The following is a 15,485-nucleotide window of genomic DNA, read 5'->3' as shown; positions in this document are numbered from 1 at the left end:
TCTCTCCATCACGCTCACTCTAGCGTCATCTCCATGGCACCCTCTCCGTCGCACCCTCTACCTCACGTGCTCTCCCGCGCGCCCTTTCCTCGCGATGTCTCACTCGCTCTCTCCTTCGCGCCCTCAACCTCGTGCTCACTTTCTCTGTCTCTCCATCTCTCACAGAGAGACAAGTGAATGGATCGGTTCTCTGTCTTCAATTGTAAAACAGGAGCATTCTCCTACAGGAGGATAGTTCAAGTTGGCAGTGAGAGGGAGAACCAACAGGTAGAGATGGAGGAGAAAAGGAAGGTGAAGGAAAGGACGGGTTTTGACGGGAGCAGGAGTGGTTGATAGAGACGAAAATAAACTCCAAGATCAGGCAGTTTTGTCAGAACCGGGAAGCAGGAAAAACAGGTTCTCCTCAAGCTCCAATTTAACAGGGCGAGAGGTGAGGCGCAAAAGGGGTTTCTCTGGGATGGTGAGGTCAGTGATGCCGTCGGGCTCAGCTATAAACAGTTGTTTTGTAACTCCAAAGCAACACACACAAAATGGAAAAGATTAAACAGTTAACAGGATTCTGATGAACGGTCTCGGCAGGAAAAGTCGACAATTTACTCTTTTCCATAAATGCTGCCTGGCCTGCTGAGTTTCTTCAGAATCCTGTGTGAGGAAAATAGTAAACAGTCGACGTTTCGGGTCGAGACCTTTCATCAGGATGTGATTTTGTGTGAGTTGTTTTGTATTTCGAGCATCTGCAGATTTTCTGGTGTTTGATTTGTAACTCTGTTCATCACATTGTTTCCATTCACCTACAAGTGGGTGGATAGAATTGGGAGCATGACGGCAGCTGAATTGCAAAACTTTACAGCATTTATTTCTAACGTTTCATCAGTTTCAAAATCCGATTCAGTGGGTATTTCAGCGCATTCTTCAGTTCCTCTCGGAATTTGCTCTGAGTCACGGAGTAAATACACGTGTTGGTGCAGGAACTGAGAACCTGCAGCATTTCCGCTGTGTGTTCTGTGATGTGACGGGGATCCGTGACAATAAACAAAACTCATTGAAATCCGTTGATAGATTGAAAATGCCACCTGTGTTCCCCACAACAATATGAAACTACCGGTTATGCTGAAGAGCAAAACGATGGATTTGCGTCGGTTCTCCATCTCCCGGTCCTTGTCATTCTCTCCACTCTTTTGTCCCCGGAGCCTCCTGCGGGCTCGACTGGCCGCTGGAATCCGCCTGACAGTCAGAATATTGAACAGCAACATCAGAAAGAATGGGACACAAGGGACTAAAATGCGGTGAAACACCTCAAATGCCGACCATGAGGGAGAGTTTGTGAAGCTCAGTGTCATAACACAATCCCAGGGAACACCGTTAATTATTTCTGCAGGCCAGGATACAAAGCCGCAGGGGACAGTCTCCAAACAGGCCAGCACACTCACTGTCCCGATAACCACAGCCGCTGTTCTCTCGGTGCAATATTTTGTTTTCAGCTTCTCACAGCAAATAGCCACAAATCGATCGACGGTGAAAGCGACAGTCAGCCAGACTGAGGCCGCAGTGCTCGCGAAAATCAACCATTCACCGAGTCTGCACACAGGAGTGATTCGCAGGAATGATCGGGGAAAATAAATCGCAGCAGTCCACTTCATCAGCGGATCGGAGATAACGACCAGGAGATCGGCCGCTGCCATTCCCACCAGGTAGCGAGTGACACATTTGGAGAGACCGCACTTTCCCCGGGACAGGATCACAATCGCCACCAAGTTCGCTGGAAGAGAGACAGGGAACAGCAAGTTGAGAAAACACTGAGCAGAAGCCAATGCAGCAGTTTGGTGGAGACAGAGAAGGAGTTTACACAGTAAAATAAATTACACAACCTCACAAACAGACATGACGCCTCCCGTTGATTCCATCACAGGGAAGCAGGGGAGAGGAATTCAAAGTCCAGCAGCAAACTCGGTGCCGTAGTCAGATGTCTGTCAGATGGAAAACGTTTCACTCTGAAGCACTAGGCCGGCTTTGTTAATTGACTCTGCAATGAGTTCAGTCTGTTTTCCATCAGCTGTTTACATTCAGTCATACCGCAGACATTTATTTAAAATCGACAATAGATTCGATCTACAACACGAAAGTCCACACATTTGCTAAATTGTTACTACCAATTATTTGTTTGAGTCTTGCTCCTAACTCAGAAATCCGCTCACATGCAAATGTAGACGATCAATTAGTATAATCTCCGCGGGCTCTATTAACACAATATTTGCAAATGCAGTGCAACTGCTGCAAGACCAAACGCACAGAGACGGAACATCCCATTACTGATCACAAACTGCTGGAAGAACACTGTCTGACAAGCTCAGTTCCACCGATGTCGGCGGATTCGCTAAATTCCTGCAGCGGTTTGTTTCTAGATCCACATTCCAGCATCTGTCGTCCCGGTGTTTCCACTCTATTCCTGAAAAGCGGAATACCGGGACTGGAATGTGAGAGTTTAAAAACCGGCGGCAGAAGCAATCACAACATTGGAATTAAACTTCAACATCCGCCCACGGCAGCTGACACTGCGGCTTACCGGGAATTCCAAAGGCTGAAATAAAAGGATAGTAAACGTCTTCTATCCGCCAGATGACTGGATACACCATTTCAGTGAGAATCTGTGATTTCTGTTGCTCCTGTGTTCACAGATCCGGCAGACAGCTGATGCATTCAAAGCGGTCCCGATTTATACAGAGGATCTGTCTCCCGAGATACGGTTATACACCTCACTGACTTGCTCAGTCACAGTTGCTTGAACAAACACTTCCATTCAGTACCTTTGTCTCTATTGTAAATATTCGGGCGATTGGAGACAAATACATGAAAATTCTTTGGCATCACCTCAGCAGAGTCTCTGGTGAAAATAGGCCGGTTGATTTAATTACAAAGACTGAGTTTTGTCACGAAGCAGCGACATTTACATATTTCGTCTTTTTGTTGGCTAATTACTGATTTCTGAACGGACACCAGCGACACAGACCGATCTCCACTTCCGTCCCTAGTTTCCCATTTTGTAAATGTTGTTTAGTACTTCAGCTTCTTCCTGATCGATCTCTCTCGATCTCTCTCTCTCACTCTCTCTCTCACACACACACGCACACACGCACACACCGAGAGAGAGAGACAATTGTACTATTGTATTTCTATGCTATATCAAATGTCCTGTTGTACACACTGGACAGGAATATGGAGGAATTTAAGGTGAGGAGTTGAATGGAAGGCAAGCTTTGAGGGTCGGCACGACATTGTGGGCCGAATGGCTTGTACTGTGCTGTACTATTCTATGCTCTATGCTTACTATAAATTGCACATTTAGATGGAGACGTAACGTAGAGATTTTTACTCCTCGTGTAAATGAAGGATGTAAGTTATAAAGTCAATTCAATTCAAAACCCACAACCACAGATTCGAACAAAGATACAATAGTGAGACCGTGATTAGGATGGAAATGGTCAAATGAGCAATTGCTAACATACAATCAAGAGAAAATATGCAGATGTTGGAAATCCAAGTCAACACAAGAAATTCTGCTGAGCTCCTCCAGCATTTTGTGTGTGATATTGCTGAAGTCACAGTCTTTAATGGGCATCTCAAATCTGTCAAATGTCAAAAGAAATTGAGAAGAAATATTTCAATCTGCAAAGGAATGGGCAAACTGGTTGAATAATAAAGAAAAGTACTCCAAACAGGGAGATGAATAGGTAAAGGAGAAAAAAAGGCAAATGTGAGATAACACGTTAGCTGAGAGAGAGGGAGATCGACTGACAGACAGGCAATTAGGCAGACAGCCAGAAAGTAGGGTGCAGGATTGAGATGTTGCTCCTGTGTCTGTCTCCTAGTCTCTGCTACAGAGTGAGGGTGTAAGAGTCAATCTCTGCTGGTCAGTTTCTGGCGCCTTGTGTAAGTGTAGGGTTGATTCTCTACCGGTCAGTCTATGATACAGTGTGAGAGTGTGGGTTTTATTCTGTATCTGTCAAATCACTTTGTACAGAACGTCTTCATGATTTTAGTCTGAAATCTCCCTTTAACCAGTCTCCACATGTGGCCCTATTTCCTTGTTGAAGCATTAATTTTGAAGTAGTAGCTGGCATCCAACTTACCTCCACGCAAAATGATTCTGAACACTTTTATTGCATCTTTTCTCATTTTATGTCAAAGTGGGCTGAACATATGTAATGCTCAGTTTTTCTGCATAGTTCACATCCTGCAATGAGTCTAGTCGCCCTTCTCTGAACTCTCTCCAGAGCTTTCACATCCCTCACAAAATATGGGAATCAAAATTGTACACAAGGCTTAATGTGTATCCTCACAAGTGCATCACACAGCTTAAGGAGAATGTCGCAAGAACTCCTCTGAGCATATTATATAGCCCAACATTCTAATAGCCTTCCGAATTGCTTCAATGAATTGTCTAGATGTTGATAGTGATGTCTTCCAGAACGCCAAAATCTTTCTCATACAATGCACTTTCTGACTGAGGACCCCCATTGTATATTTATATCCAGTAATTCTACTTCCTGTATGTAATACTACTTACATTGAACTTCATCTGCCATTTATCTGCCCACATCCAGATTGTGTTTAGATCCAGCTGAATTGATTCTGTGCCTGAATGTTATCAGTCCAACACTCTAATTTTGTGTCATCTGCAAACAAATTTGTTCTGTGCTTATCCAAATCATTAATGTTAATTAAACACAGCAGCGCCCCTAAGAATGGTTCTTGTGGAACCCCTCTTTTAACATCTTCTAGGATGAATACAATCCTCTCACCATAACTCTCTGTTTTCTGTTTCTGAGCCAATTCTGCTCACATTCGCATCCCATACCTGAATCCGTACCTCCTGTAATTTGATTATTAACCTCTTCTGGAGTACTGTGTCAAGAACCTTCTGGAAGTCCAAATAAATGATATCAACCTCTCTATTGTTATAATAAATTTTAGTTGCCTCTTCATAGAACTGCAGCGTATTAGCAAGATGTGCTTATCCTTTCTGAACCCATGCTGGCTTTCTCTTAACATGCCAGTTCTTATCAGCCGCTTTTCAAACTTGTTCTTTATTAGTGTATCCTGTTCTTACCTACGTCACACCTTAAGCTTACTGGAGCATAATTACCAGGGTCAGTGCGGTCACCCTTCTTATATTCTGGGAAAATGTTAGTCCATTTCATGTCTTTACGGATTTCACCAATCTTCACAGAATTTTGAAAAATACTTGTTAGGTACCTGTATTTTTAATCACAGACATTTTTTAAGTACCCTGGGATATATGTTGTCTGACACTGAGATTTATAAACTTTCAGCCTTTTCAGCTGAGACAGGACCTCATTTTCTAAGATCGGAGTCACTTTAAGCAACTTTAATTCTTGCTACACTTACTAGCATGTTGATGACTCTACAGGTGAACACTTTGGAAAAGTAAGAGTTAGGAATATCCTCTCTGTCTTCCACAGCATAACTTCACAGGTCACTGTTATACTGAATGCACCTAAGTACCTCCTTACAGTTTCTTTCATGACTTCAGTATTAACAAAATTTTCGGGATCAGTCTTGGCATTATCAGCAATATCCTTCTCAACCTGCCATTGGCAATCCGAATTTCCCACATGGCTGTAGCTCGCATATTTTAATATCCCCAATGGTAAAATTTATTACTTTCTGTTTCTGTATTCTTTATACAGCTGCCTTTTCTTCATTTTTGAACATATATTTATTCATCCATATAGTTTATCTATTGATTTATTGCTTCTCCTGACCTTGGCCATGGAGATTTCCTGCAGTGACTCGATGCCATTGTCCCTCAACTGACTCAATGTCAAGCAGTTCCTTCCAGTGAACCTTCCGAGGTCTTTGCCACGTCAGCACAAACCTTGACTTCCTGAAATTCAATTTCATGGCTTTGTTTTTTACTGATACGTTTCCCCAAAGTACTTCAAGATTAACTATATTATGACCTTGTGTTCCTAAAGGCTCAGCAACTTCCTAACTCAAAATTATCCCTTGAATGTTACAGAATGTCAGATGTGGACAGGCCACCCGACTTGTTGGCGTATTAGCATACTGGGTCAAACAAACAATCCAATGCAGAGTAAAGTATAACATCTGCAGAGAAAGGTAAACCATAAGGTGCAAGATCTTTAGGAGGCAGATTGTGAGGCTAATCATTCATCACATAGTGCTCGTCTCACAGCAGTGCAATAAATGTTGTCATTAAGCCCCGTGGTACGTGCTGTTAGAGTGATTTCTTAATGATTCCTGTGGCTTTGCAACTTTTATTTCTCCCTTAAGGGAGATATGAGCGTAGAACTGAATACCTTTCGGACAGCGGTTGGTGGGTATTTGACAAACAAAGTGGTGAATGTTTACCGTGGGTATACGGGGATATGGAGTTGGGGTTCCAATGAATTCTTGTCTAATATTGAATGGAGAAGTGCGCTAGTGCAGCAGAATGGGGATTCTTCCTCCTAATTTTAATGTTGGTCTGTCTGTATATCCCTGTGGTGTAATAACCAGGACTGTATACAGCGCTTCATGTGTGGCCCAACTTGTGCTTCTATAGTCCCAGCAGAGCCACCTTCTCTGGCATTCAGTACCTGCAATGAACAAAGGCAAGTCCCCACGCAGACTTGAAATGACCAGCTGAACTGAGCCCCTATCAATGGAGATTTGTCTAAATGCTTTTCAGAGTTCCATCACCAAACAAAGGCAACTCTCCATCCATCTGTTAACTGACCAATCAAACTCAACCCCTACCTTTGGAGATCTGTCCTCATGCTTTCCAGAGTCACTCTGGCCCTCTGTGTTTCTTCACATTCCACCATTTGCAATGCATCCCCTGGCCTTGTTTAGACACGCCGTCTGCATTGCCTCACTTCTGCATGGATGTGAAACATCAGATTTCAATTAAAAACTTCCTATTATTAATCCACCTATGACCTTCACCACTTTTTAAAATCTCAAACATCAATCTTACCTTCCTCTGCTCAAAGGAAAGGAAAATCACACAAGGCGAGTACTATTAGAATATTTATTCATAGTGGGCTTCCAGCCGTGTAACCGGTGCCGATTACAACCAATGTTTTGATGACAAACTCTGCCACCCTCATCAGGATTGATGCCTGTTGGCATCGAGACTTCGGTTATATTTGATACCTACACCGGGCCGGAATCCTGAGAAAAGTTTATTTGTCAAATATGTTGGGAAAGCAGCAGATCCTTTTTCATTCATTCATCTCGTATTGGTCTAATAGTATGTCATATTTCTTCCGAATCATCACAGGGAAGGTGAGACTCTAATTCAGCCCTGGACCATGAAGTTGCGCTTGGTCTCAGAAGGAAATAACTCTCATGGCTATGGCCCTGACCCTGTCTACGGTAACTCCCCTGTCTCATACCCCCTCTTTCCTCCTGTCTCCCATGTACACAAGGGACAGTATCTTACAGCCAATAAACGCGCCACCAGCTCGCCTTTGGTCTCTGTAAGAAACCGGTGTGGTCTCCTTCTATTTGCACCATCCAACACCGGGTCTGTGGGCCTGATCTCCGTGATCTTCAATGTCAAGGGTGTAGCAGTTTTTAAGCGAGGTTCTCAGGCAGTCAGCTTGAGTCCACTAACATTTTTTGGAAACTTTTGCCCGTACCTGATTCTACAAATTCCTTTAAGTTCGAAGCGAGATAAAGAAACAATGGTGGTTTCCCTGTGGCAGGGAAGGATAAAGTTAGGCAATGCATTAGTGATTGGGGACTTATTAGTTAGGAGTACAAACAGGAGATACTGTGGCGACAAAAGAGACTCCACGATGCTGTGTTGCCTCCCGGGTGCTAGGGTCCAGGTGTATCAGAGCGGCTGCAGGGGAAGGATGAACAGCCAGAGGCCGTGATACATATTGGCACCATGTCATTGTCAAAAAAGGGGAAGAGGTTCTACTGACTGAGTTTATAGAGTTAGGAAATAGGGTGAAGAGAAGGACCTCCAAGGTAATAATTTCACGATTACTCCTGGTAACATGGGCTTGTGTAGGTGGGAATAGCATAACACATAAATAAATGAGTGACTTGAGGAGATGGTGCAGGAGGCAGGGTTTCCAGCTTGGATTATTAGAACCTTTTTTCTGGGCAAGGGATGACCTGTAGAAGAGGGACAGGTTTCACCTGAACTGGAAGGGAACTAATATGCTACTAGTGAGGGTTTAAACTAGTTTAGCAGGGGGCTGGGAATCGGAGCACCAGGTCAGTAAGTGAAGGATTGGACATGAAGGTAGATATCAGTGAAAGCATGGCCAGGCAAAATCAAATTAACAGGTATGATGAGAGATATAGTTTAAATGGAGTGTATTTGAATGTTTGAATGGAGTGTATTTGAATGTAAGGAGTACTATGACGGAAGGTGATTTACATAGAACATGTATCAGTATGTGGAACTACAATGTTGTGGCCATTACAGAGACTTGGTTGAGAGATGGGCAGGGATGCGTGATTAACTTTCCAGACTTTTGAAGTTTTTGAAAATATAGAGAAGGAGGTAGAAGAGATGTGAGTTGGACTACTAATCAGGGAAATTATCACAGGTACGCACAGCAGAGACACAGTTGAGGGTTCAGACTCAGTCCATTGAGTGGAACTCAGGAACAGGAAGGGTGCAATCAAACTAATGGAATTGTTCTACTACCTGGTGTTGGATAATAAGTCTATTCGCCTGACTGCCCTTTCAGTGGGTTTGCAGTTAGGTGGCAGAGAACACAACTACCCAACTTTAAAGATAGCTGTAGATAGCTGCGAGTGAAGTACATAATAAGTACTTTCCTTCTGTATTTACCAAAGTGAAAAGGTGTGGAGTGGGAGACAGTGCTGCATGCATAAACACGTCAGGGAGTTTGGACGTCAATAAGGAGAAAGTATTGGGTCTCCTAATGAGTATTAACATTAGACGAGATTGCTGGGGTCTTGATCAGTAGCTTCATATCCACACTTAGCAGAGATGAGGACCCAGAGGACGGGTGAGTCGTGAATGTTATACCTGCATGTAAGAAGGGAACAAGGGGAAATCTGGAGAACTTCAGACCTGCAGATGGAAATTGGTGGAGAAACTTCTTCATGATAGGATATATGAGCTCTTAGAAGCAAGGGCCTAATTAGGGAGAGCCATCATGTCGACATTTGGGGCAGGTCCCATCTTCACAACTTGAGTTTTCTGGCAAAGTGATGAAAGAGATTGGTGATGGTAGAGCAGAGGATATCAATCTACATGGATTTTACTAAAGCATTTAATGAAGTCCCTCCTGGTAAAATTAAGAGAGTAGTGTTTGAAGAGCCTTTTTCGGGCTGGAGATCTGTAATTAGTGGTGTTCTGCAGGGATCTCTTCTGGGACCTCAGCCTGCAGCTCAATAGGCTAACACATAAATTCTGTGGCTGCTTTTAATTTCTCCTTTTCCCCAGTTTACAGTTTGAATTTTTAACTTTTATTTGTCAGATATTAGAGGGGTTAGTTGTCATTATGTCACAATCTTTAAGATGTAGAAGGCAGCTTTCTGAATCCAGCAACAGAAAGGGAAAAACTTCGAAAGAAAAATCAGAAGATATGCCTGTCTGGGATAAGAGTTTAGAACATGCGGTGATGGCTCTCGAGAGTAAAATAGACAATAACACTTCTGAGAAGAAGTCATTTCGACAGAGCTTTCAGTTCTTAGAGGAGAATATCATTTCCTTGAATACTGAGCTTAAAGAGTCAAAGCGTCAGATAACGGATATTTCAGCCCACTTGGAACGGGCTCAACGCAAGATTATCGATTTGGAAGCAAGGTCTCATTGGAATAACATTCCAATTTTTGGACTGGAGGAAGGATCTGAGAGTGGGAGTTTATTGGGCTATTTTGCTAATTTGTTTCAATCTCTGTTTCCGGATATTCTACCTCAGCCTCCCGATATTGAAAGAGTGCATAGAATTCTCACTTCAAAATCTCAAGATCCGGATAAAGCAAAGTCAGTTTTGGTAGGTTTTCTTCATTTCAAAGTTGAAGACCAAATCATAACATATACAAGGAAACACAGAGTTTTTAAATTTATGGGTTCCGAGATTCGTTTTTTTCAAGACTATCCACGGGAATTTATGGAACAGCAGTTCAAATTCCTTCCAGCTATGAAGATAGCCCATGATAAGGGATTATTCCCATCACTTCGCTATCCAGCCCGATTAAAATTATTTGCAAAGATTCGACTCCACGTGTTTTTTTGGAACCCCAATGCGGCATTGGACTATGTTAATTCTATTTTGGAGGTGGCCGAGGTCTGAATGGTATTAGTCTGCTGAATAATTTTCTGAAAGAAAACGGGCTTTGAAGATTTCTGATATGTTGAAGATATCCTTTGATTGATGAGCTATTGAAAGAAGATGTGAACTGCTTGATTTGACTGATGAATGACTTTTTCAAAGTCTGTTTGGTATACTGAGTATACACAGCGGACAGATTGTTAACTGGTTTGATTGTCTGTTTTTATTCTTCCTTTTCTTCATTAATTAAGTGATAGTTTTCATAGTTCATAGAGAATTGTTCATATATATATAGCGAGGAGTGCTCAAAAATAGATAATTAGTTTCAGTTTTTCTGCTACAACCAGTGTCTTTTCATCGGGCAGTAAGTCAAAGGGATAAAGAGATTTTTCTTCATTAGAGATTACATTGTTTAGAGAAGTCTGAGCCAGCAGTTTGACAAACACTGCTAGATTTGCTAATGTATCTTTTCAGTAACATTGGAGAGTGAAGACGGGACCCTGAAGGAAACGTTCGACAGGTTTGGAAAGGATTGACCATTACTGAATTCATTCAAGAAGAAGTCACCTGCATGAGATAGCTCTGCTAAAAGTGGCAGGAAAGTTGTGCAAGATTATTCTACGGAGGAAGGTCAGTGCCTTTAAAATCGTTTTATTTCCGTCGCCGTGAATCCTGTGGAAAAGGCAGGATCCAGCTGGGAGGGCAGTGACGCCGTGTCTTCGAGGAATTCGTTACTTCATAGTCTCTCCTAATTGACTGTATAAATCTCTTGGACTTTAAAATTTACCATTCGAAGAACTGTGTTTGAATTTACTGCTTTAAGAACTGTTTTCACATTTATCGCTTTAAGAATCAGTACTGAGTGACGAATTGTTGAACATCCGCATAGTGGTTAACTTCCAGTTAAGGTGTTTGTTTGTTTTTTTATTGTTTATCCGGGTTTAATAAATGTTTGGTTGTTTGTATATAACCTGTCTCGATTGATATTCATTGTTGCCGGTTACGTAACGTAATTTGTGGGGGCTTGTCCAGGATCTTGTTCCAAATTTTTGAGTTTAAGTGCTGGTAATTGCCATTCTGATTTGGAAAAGGGAAATACCCCTTGTTTTTTTTTAGTTTCATTGGTGTGTGAGCGGTATTCGGCAGCAATGAATGTTGATGATTTTATGGTCACACCTGACCCGGTGTTTTTAGAGAATGTGAGAAAACCTGTTGTATTGAAGATTTCTAGGAAGTTGGATATTAAGGGAATTACGAAGAATACCACAAAGGCTTTAATACAAAGAAAATTCACTGAGCATTATATCTGTATGAAAACGTTTGATGATGAGGTGTTAGGTAGGTTTCCAATGAGTAATCTGGAAATGCAGTTACATCTTGAACAGATAAAGTTTGAAAGATTTAAAGCAGAAATGGCGAAAGAGAGGCTAATAAAAAAAGGGAATTTGCTGAAAGAAAGGCAAATAAATTAAGGGAATTCAAAGAAAGAGCGGAAAGTAAACTAAGGGAAGGTAAGGAAAGAGAAGGTGAAAACCAGAGGAAATTTGAGTTAGAGATGGAGAAATTAAGGAGAGGAAATTAGTCTTCTGGTTCTAATAAACAGTTTATTGCTAGTCGTGAGGTTATTTTGGCTCCTCCATTTAATGAAGCTGAAGTGGACAAATATTTCCAGCATTTCGAAATTGTGCTCTGAGTTTAGGGTGGCCGAAAGAGCAATGGCCAGTGATATTACAAAGTGTAATTAAAGGCAAGGCACAACAAGTTTATACAGCTTTAAATGCTGATGAAGCACTGGATTATGATATTGTTAAACAGCTAATATTAAAGGCATATGAGTTGGTTCCGGAAGCATATAGAGAAAGATTCAGACATTTGAAGAAATCTGTGGAAAAAAAACTTATGTGGAATTTGCCTATGAGAAATCTGTGCGTTTTGAGAGATGGGTTTCCTCTAAAAATGTGAATGGGGAGTATAATAAATTAAAAGAGTTGATTTTACTGGAGGAATTTAAAAGAAGCATTCCTGTTGAAGGGAGAACATACTTAAATGAAAGAGACACTTCTGCATTGCAGGAGACTGCTAAATTAGCTGATGAGTATGCTTTAATTCATAAGAATAAATTTTCTCCAGGTAGAATTTTTAAAAGGAAAAATAGCACAGAGAGGCAAGGTAAACCAGAAATTAAATCTGAAGTTAGTGAGAAAAGTAAGGATGAAGGGAGATATGTGAAAGAAAAACATTTTGGTATTATTTGTAATTATTGTGAGAAACCTGGACATGTAGTAGCTAACTGCTCTCGATTAAAAGAAAGAGAAATAAGCCATCCCAGATGCTTGTGTGCAGCATATTGAAACATCTGTAAATTCACAGGATTTAGAAAATACTAATGAAGATGTGTCAGAGTCTGACCAAGTTAAGAAGGGATATGAAGTTTTTATAACAGAAGGGTTTGTATCCTTGAAAGAAGGATCCAATTCAGTACCAATAAGAATACTTAGAGATACTGGAGCTGCTTAATCACTAATATTAGACAGTGCGCTAAAGTTTAGTGATGAGTCTGACATTGGTGAGGTAAATTATATAAGAGGAGTTGGGAGTTCCCTTATGCCAGTACATTTACATAGAATAAATTTAAGGTCAGGATTAGTTACAGGGGTTGTTAAAGTTGGACTGTAATCCAGTTTACCTGTGAATGATGTTTCTCTTTTGTTAGAGAACGACTTAGCAGGTGGACAGGTTTTTCCTGAAGTGCATTTGACAGTAAATCCAAATTCTGAGGAACGACAGAGGGATTCTAACAGATTCTTCCTGTGTCGTAACAAGAGCTAAGGCTAAAAAGACCGATATACAGGATGAGGTTATTACCCACAACTGTTCAATTCAAGATTCGAATTTTGAGGATGTATCAGAAACTTTCTTACCCACATTATTTGATCAGGATTTTGGTAGTAAGTCTCACCTTGAAGATTTGTCTTTATTGTGGAAGGAGATGATAGCAGAGCAGGGTAGAAATCCTGAGATAGGCAAATTAAAAGAACAAGCTCTTCCAGATAGTGAAATTGAAAAAGTGCCAGTAGGATATTATTTTGAAAAGGGAGTATTAATGAGAAAGTAGAGATCACCTACAATTCCTGCTAGTGAGGAATGGAAAGTTAATCATCAGGTAGTAGTTCCTAAAATTTATCGAAATGAGATTTTAATTATGGCTCATAGTATTCCTTTGGGTGGTCATTTAGGTGTAAAGAAAACTATGAACAAGGTTTCTAAACATTTTTATTGGCCTAGTTTAAGAAAAGATGTGGCGACATTTTGTAGAACGTCTCATACGTGTCAAATTGTGGGTAAACCTAATCAAGTTACTCCAGTGGCCCCAGTACATCCAATTCCAGCATTTGGTGAGCCGTTCTGAAAAATCATTGTAGACTGTGTAGGTCCTTTGCCAAAGACTAAAACTGGACATCAATATTTGTTGACTATTATGTGCACAGCATCTAGGTTTCCAGATGCATTACCTCTTAGGAATATAACAGCCAAAACTGTGACAAAGGCTCTTAAAAAATTCTTTACTTATTTTGGGTTGCCTAAGGAAATACAATCGGATCAAGGTAGTAATTTTATGTCTGGTTTGTTTCAGCAGATAGTTTATAAACTGGAAGCGCAACAGATTATTTCATCAGCCTATCATCCAGAATCGCAAGGAGCCCTGGAGAGATTTCATTCTACATGAAAAACTATGATTAGAACATATTGTGTGGAAAATGAAAAGGACTGGGATGAAGGTATACATTTACTACTTTTTGCAGTACGAGAGTCAGTAGAGGAATCATTAGGTTTTAGTGCTTTTGAACTTGTGTTTGGGCATAGAGTTCGAGGACCTTTGGCTTTGTTGAAGGGATAGTGGATTAATAAAGAAATACACACTAATTTGCTAGATTATGTTTTAAAATTTAAAGAAAGGTTATATAAAGCTTATAGCTTGGCAAAGGAAAATTTAAAATTGGCTCAAGAGAAGATGAAGACTTGGTATGATAGGGAAGCTAGGATGAGGTTATTTAAGCCTGGAGATAAGGTGTTGGTTCTTTTCCCGGTGCAAACAAACTCATTACAAGCTAAATTTCGTGGTCTTTATGAGATTAAATCTAAGGTGAATGATGTGGATTACATGGTAAAAACCCCAGATCATAGAAAGACAACACAGCTGTCATATAAATATGATAATACCGTATTATGAGAGAGAAGCTGCTACTATGACTGTCGTGGTCAATAATGAGTCTGATCTTGATAAAACCTTAATGGATGATTCATCTGAAACTCATTTTAAACCCAACATTATTTCAGCCAGGTTACAAAATTCAAAAATTCTAGAAAATATTGATGAACAATTAGCTCATTTACAGCCAGAGCAGAGAGAGCAGATGAAACAGTTAATTTTTAAATATAGAGATTTTATTTCCAGACGTTCCTAGAAGAACCACTGTAGCTACACATGATGTAGATGTTAGAGACGCAAAACCCAGAAAACAACATCCGTATCGAATGAACAGGGAATAATGTGAACTTGCTGAACAAGAAATTGGGTATATGCTAGAAAATGATATGATGAGACATTCTAATTCGAATTGGAGTTCACCGTTTGTTATGGTGCCCAAGCCAGACAATAGTATTAGGTTTTGTAAGGATTACAGGAAGGTGAATGCTGTGACAAAAACTGAAGCATATCCAATCCCTAGGATAGATGATTGTGTGGATAAAGTTGGACAAGCCAAATTCCTTACAAAGATTGATTTGTTAAAAGTTTATTCATGTATTCTTTTGACGGATAGAAGTAGAGAGTTATCTGCATTTGTAACTCCATCCGGATTATATGTGTGAAGAAAGACCAAGTTATCAGAAGATTGATGCTAATGAGAGAGATAAGTGAGACAATGGAGCAGCATTCGGAAATGTTAATGAGAGACGAGAGAGATTAACGAAAAGAGACGCAGTTCCAAATACTGTCAGACCGGTTGTTTTGAACCTGAACTGTTTAAAGTTTGATGGACAGGCGATACCCCAGCAGGGGAATAAAAGGAACAGGTTCGCTAAGGCAAGAGACACCACAAGATCACGAGATAACGAGGCCCTGGAAGTGCGGTGTGCCCCCCAAGTTGGTGGGAGTTTGGAGGTCTGCTCACGGGACAGACCATAGAC

The 15,485-nt window shown here is 40.8% G+C and overlaps 1 long non-coding RNA gene across 1 annotated transcript in view; it reads left to right on the top strand.

Moving 5' to 3' along the window:
- Positions 1 to 14,957, top strand: part of LOC140189075 (uncharacterized) — a 31,202-nt gene extending 16,245 nt beyond the window's left edge. Inside the window, exons 2-3 of the long non-coding RNA XR_011883443.1 lie at positions 10,770 to 10,925; positions 13,933 to 14,957. This is a non-coding gene — a long non-coding RNA (uncharacterized lncRNA). The remainder of the gene's footprint in view (positions 1 to 10,769; positions 10,926 to 13,932) is intronic.
- Positions 14,958 to 15,485: the final 528 nt, after the last annotated feature.

This window comes from Mobula birostris, chromosome 28, assembly GCF_030028105.1.
Source record: "Mobula birostris isolate sMobBir1 chromosome 28, sMobBir1.hap1, whole genome shotgun sequence".
In the NCBI taxonomy this organism is placed as follows: domain Eukaryota; kingdom Metazoa; phylum Chordata; class Chondrichthyes; order Myliobatiformes; family Myliobatidae; genus Mobula; species Mobula birostris.
This window is presented reverse-complemented; position numbering and strand designations above follow the sequence as displayed.